The sequence below is a fragment of the Martes martes genome, assembly GCF_963455335.1.
Source record: "Martes martes genome assembly, chromosome: 16".
Classification (NCBI taxonomy): Eukaryota; Metazoa; Chordata; class Mammalia; order Carnivora; family Mustelidae; genus Martes; species Martes martes.
The window spans coordinates 60,396,328-60,402,455 of NC_137904.1; positions in this window are offsets into that span (position 1 = coordinate 60,396,328).

Consider the following 6,128-nt stretch of genomic DNA (forward strand, 5'->3'; position numbering starts at 1 on the left):
TCCACACAGATCCATGGGATCCCCAAAACAGACGCCATGAAGGTGATCCAACGGAGAAAGAAAAGTGCTTTTGAGAGAATACAAAAAGCATTAACCATAAAAGAAAAACAGATAAATTGGACTTTATCAAAATTCTTGGAAAGCCTGGAAGAAAATATTTGCCAAGCAAAGTTCTGAGAAAGGACCTGTGTCCAACATATATAAAGAACTTTTACAACTCAATAAGAAGACAGCCCGAAAAAAAAGGGAGAGGGTTTTAATAGACACTTTGCAAGAAAGTATACATACGGCCAATAAACACATAAAAAGATACACAACATCACAAGTCATCAAGGAAATGCAAATTAAAACCACAACAATATACTACTGCACACTCACCGGAATGGCTAAAAGACGGACCACAACAGGTGTTGGTGAACAACCGCGACCCTGTACTAATGCATTGCTGGGAAACCAGTCTGGCAGTTTCTTAGGAAGTTATCCAAGAGGAATGAACCCGTAGGTCCACACGAAGACTTGTACAGAGAAGTTCACAGCAGTGTTATTAATAATACCTCCAAACTGGAAACAGATATTAAAAATATCTCCAAACTGGAAACAGCCTGAATATCCATCAACAGGTGAATGGATAGAAAAGGAGGCAGTGTCGGGGCGCCTGGGTGGCTCAGTGGGTTAAAGCCTCTGCCTTCAGCTCAGGTCATGATCTCAGGGTCCTGGGATTGAGCCCCGCATCGGACTCTCTGCTCAGCAGGGAGCCTGCTTCCCCCTCTATCTCTGCCTGCCTCTCTGCCTACTTGTGATCTGTCAAATAAACAGATAAAATCTTAAAAAAAAAAAAAAGAAAAGAAAAGGAGGCAGTGCATTCACACAATGGAATACTACTCAGCAATAAAAAGGAAATGGGTCACTAAGTGAGTCACAGCCCAGGGCACTGAGAGAGAAGCCAGACCCCAAAGAGCACCTACCGTGTGAACCCATTTATAGGAGATTCTAGAACAGGAGGAACTAATCTGGAGTGGCAGGAAGCAGGTCGGCGGTTGCCTGGGGCCAGGGCTGGATACAGACGCTGTGAAATAAGTAGAAAGGGGCCCTTCAAGGTGCTGGAGATGTTCTAAATCCTGACTGGGGTTGTGGTTATATGGTGTATCACTGATGGGACTATTGACTCGTACATCTTAAATGTATGCATTTTATTGTATGTATGTAAATTATACCTCAATAAAGTGACTTAAAGAGTTTAAAATGGCTTAAAGAGTTTAAAAACAAAAAGTAAAAGCCAGATGTGAAAACAAATAATCGTAAGACAATGAGTATCGTAAGACGTGTGCTCAGATAACAAGGGTCCCTCACCCCTGGCCCATGGAGGTGCTGTGCGTGCCCTGTTCTAAACATTCTGATGAGCAAAGAGGCTCAGACGGAGGAGCAGCGGTTCCCGAAGGGTGACTCAGCTGGAATCCGCAGAGCTGGGGCCACACTTAGAGCCCGCCTGGGTGCGGAGCCTGTGTTATGCCAGCCTGCGGCAGACCACCCCGCAGAGAGCTCGGGACCGCTGCAGCTTCTCAGGTGAGACTTTGCAGAGGAGGTGTTGACACAGGAGTTGGAATTTGCTTAGCAGAGGAGAGGATGCGGGGAAGGAGATTTCCAGGCAAAGGGAACAAACAAAAATAAGGACAGGCTGGGCAGCCTTTGAGAAGGCAGGACTCCTGGGGAGGGAGAGATGTGTCCCGAAACGAGCAGAAGAGATCAACAGGATATGGCATGTACTTCATATTCACTTATTTTTTTTAAGAACCCATTAAGCAATAATTTTACGAGCGGCAACAGCTCTGCTGAGCAGGCAAGGGATGGGTGTGCTCTTGGCAAACGCAGGAAACAACCCACCGCGGCGCCAGGGTCGCCTCTTCTCAGGGAATGGGGTACGCCTTGTCACAATTTTCCTCCTCCAGGAGGTTACAGCTGTGGTCCACGATCCCAGGTTTCCACTGAACACCATTTGTGGCACTCTGTCGTGGTCCTGAGAAATCCCGGGGTGGGAAAAAAAAAACCCTCTGTGCTTTTATGCTGGGCTTTCTGGCTGGCTGAAGTCAGGTAACTGGCGTGAAGCAAAATGTGTCCCATTGTCATCCTGTGTTCTTCCGGGAAACTCTGCACAGCCGCGGGGATCAGAAACTTTGAGGCTGGACTGTCTGAGGTCCGATCTCAAGGCTCCCACTCGCGGATCACTTTCACCTTCCTGTCCTTTGGCTTCTTTTGTTGCAGAAGGGGGAGGCGGTGATCGTAAGAGGGCACAGGGGAGAACCAGACCCATCAAGTCTGAGGCGTTAAGCGCGTACAGCTTTTTGTATGCTAGTCTGACCTCAATACGTTGGTTTTTTAAAAAGGAAGTGTTTCGAGCAGAGCCTGGCCCAGAGCAAACACTTAATAGACAGTAGCTTTTGTGTTTTCAGAAAGGGGATGTGCACACGCCAGCTCATTCCTTTTATTGCCATGACCTGTTCTTTCAGAGAATTATAATGAAACGAAAAGGATGTGGGACATGTGGATCATATCATTTAGGATGATTGTGACGCAACGGAACGCCCAACTTAGGGTGGCTCAAACAGTATGGAGATTTCTTTTTTAAATCGCACATTCTGGGGCACATGGGTGGCACAGTTCGTTGAGCTCCCGACTCTTGGTTTCCGCTCAGATCACGCTCTCAGGGTCGTGAGATCGAGCCCTGCATTGTGTGTGTGTGTGTGGGGGGGGTGTATCTGTGCTCAACGGGGAGTCTGCTTGGGATTCTCTCTCCCTTTCCTTCTGCCCCTCCCCATCTCTCAAATAAATAAATGTTAAAAACTCTCATTCTGTGTTTCACTGAAACTAACATGCCATTGCTTGCAAGATGCTTCTCATATTCAGAAATATTAAGATGAAAAAAAAAATGTGTCTGTGAGTCCAAACAAAAGGTCTGAAGGTACGGGGCTCCAGGGCTGGGATTTCGGCAGTTCATCATTAAGACTCTGTCCTTTGTTTCTACCCTGCCATGCCAGACCTTAGATTCTGGCTTTGGAACAAGCCTCACGGACGCAAGAGGGCTGCCACAGCCTCAAGCAGCCTATCTTCACAGCGTCCCAAAGCCAGAAGGGAGGCTGTTGTTTTTAAAAACAAGAAAACGTTCCCAAACTTGGCATAATTGCATCACAAACCCTTTGCTGAATTCCTGGCAGAAGGAATAGATTTATCATAAGGGTCTGGTGCCGACTCAGCAAGATCGGCCCTCAGGGCTGGGGAGGAGCTTGCCTCCAATGAAGCGCAAAGCCCACCAGTAGCTTTGTTCTGTTTGTGAGATGGAGGAGGAACAGCTGTGGGCCTCCCGTGAATCGTGAATCACCGGTCAGCTGTTCCCGACGTAAGCAGCCAACCACTTGGGATACACCAACCCACCTTCCTGTTCTTGTTAATGACAGCGGAGCTGCTTTTCCCAGTTGAGAAATTAACCTCAGATTCTAGAGACTCAGTTTCCTATTAATGTGGGTTTCAGATACCATGTCTGAAATCCCATCAGCGAATGGAACCCGATGAGCCAACCACCCAACCAACTAGATTTCACGTCTGTGCTGGGAGTCAAGGCCCTTGACCCGCACGGAGGACTTGGGCCCTGATCAGCCCGTGTTGGACTTCTGTCACTGACCCCTCGACTGTGTGACTCTGTCCATATCCATAAATACAGATCCACACTAGCCGTGAACAACGGCTGCATAGTAATTCCACCGCACAGAAAACTCAAGCATCCCAGACCTCGGGGCACCCGGCTGGCTTAGTGGAGCACACCACACTTAATCTCAGGGCGGTCGGTTCAAGCCCCATGCTGGGTGTGGATCCTACTTAAAAAAAAAAAAAAAAGAAAATCACAACATTTAACACTTTGGTGTCGACAGCTCTGAACCCCTGCCTGCTCATTCAGACATCTGATGCATTTTTTGTTGTCTTTCCCGCTGATTTCTTTTTAAGATTATTTATTTATTTGAGGGGGGGGGAGAGAGAGAGAGAGAGAGAGAGAGAGAGAAAGCAAAGGAGCAGAGGCAGAGGGGCAGAGGGAGAAGCAGACTCCCCGCCAAGCAAGGAGCCCAATCTGAGACTCCATCCCAGGACCCTGTGATCACAATCTGAGCCGAAGGCAGACGCTTAGCCGCCTGAGCTACCCAGACGCCCCGTCTTCCCCATGGATTTCTGGCCTGCCCAGGCAGCGTGCCCAACACGTGTGCAGGCCCAAGCCTTCTCACTGCATTTTGCTCTGGCCTCCTGGCCTCCAAAATCGCAGGACAGGTGCCCATCACTCCGGCTAGTAATTTCACCCCTGATCACCCCTGCAAACGCACAAAAGCCCTCTTTGCTCCTCTCGCCCGCAACCAGAAGCTCTGTAATAAGGGTGTATAGACATACACGGTGCAGTACAACTTAGTGGTGAAAGCTTGGACTTTACAGGCCGGGCTCAAGCCCCGACTCCAGCAATGGCCGGTTGTGTGAATTTGGGAAAGTTACCTCATCACTCTACGCTTGCATTTCCTCCTCTGGGGGATGGGGGTAGTGATGGTGCCCTTCACAGGGCAGTGGTGCGCGTTAAACAGATCAGTGCACGTCCAGCACTCCAGGAGTGAACGGCACATACCCACAGGAAGCACTAAGAGGTATCCACTCTCGCTGTTTTCTCCTACAGCAGGTTGCTGGTCTGCATACCAGCCAGTTTGGGAACTTCGACCCTTAAAACTCCCTCTCCAGGGGCGCCTCGGTGGCTCAGTGGGTTAAGCCTCTGCCTTCAGCTCAGGTCATGATCTCAGGGTCCTGGGATCGAGCCCCGCATTGGGCTCTCTGCTCAGCGGGGAGCCTGCTTCCCCCTCCCTCTCTCTGCCTGCCTCTCTGCTACTTGTGATCTCTGTCTCTCTCTGTCAAACAAAAAAATAAAATCTTTAAAAACAAAACAAAACAACCCAAAACTCCCTCTCCAGGGGCGCCTGGGTGGCTCAGTCGGCTAAGTGTCTGCCTTCAGCTCAGGTCATGATCCCAGGGTTCTGGGATCGGGCTCCCCGTTCAGTGAGGACCCTGCTTCTCCCTCTCCCTTGGTGCTCTCTCTCTCTCAAATAAATAAATAAAATCTTAAAAAAATAAAAACCTCCCTCTCCAAGTCTGAAATGAAAGGAACTTAGTGTACACGGAGAGAACCCATTCCCCCTTTTGGTATTATACAAAACAGTGTCTTCAAGGGTAAGCTAGAGAAGCTTCAGGGTCAATTTTACAAGATAGAATTTACTGCGAGGTGAGCCCACGAGTGTCTGTTGGGTGTGTCCTGTGAGCAGAGGCACCCAAATACCAGCCCCGAGATGCGAGGACATTAGCGAGAAAACTAAGATAATTAAAAGAGATATTTCCTGGGGCGCCTGGGTGGCTCAGGTGGTTAAGTGAGGGCCTCTTGGTTTGCTCTGGGGTCATGATCTCAGGGCCGTGGGATGGAGCCCTGGGGCTGGCTCTGCGACGGAGTCTGCTTGAGAGTCCCTCCTCCTGCTGTGTGTGCTCTCTCTCTCTCAAATCAATCAACCAACCAATCAATCCATACATCCATCCATCAATCTTTTTTTTTTTTTTTAAGATTTTATTTATTTATTTGACAGATCACAAGCAGGCGGTGGAGGGGGGGGAGAGCAGGCTCCTCACTGAGCAGAGAGCCCGATGCGGGGCTTGATTCCAGGACCCTGAGATCATGACTTGAGCCGAACCCACTCCATCAATCAATCTTTAAAAAGAGAGACAGACGTCTCCTGTCTCCCGCCTGGAAGAACTTACAAATTGAGGTAGGCAAATATAAGCAAATGTGGCAACCTCCCCTCGTGAGGTCCCCTTGAACGTCCTGCGCCACCCCAGTCTCCGCCAGGGACAGTCTGTGGACCCGGCAGATAAATGACTGTAGCTGAAGCAAACGCCTGTCTGCCTGTCTTCGTTTTCTTCCGAGATCAGGGCTCCCACCCCGCGCTCTCTACTGTCCCTGGTGGCGGAAACCATCTTACCCCCAGCCCCACAGTCGCGCTGAGGATGCGACCGCCCCCCAGCGGCCGTTGCTTGGACTACATTTCCCATGAGCCGTTTCTCAACAT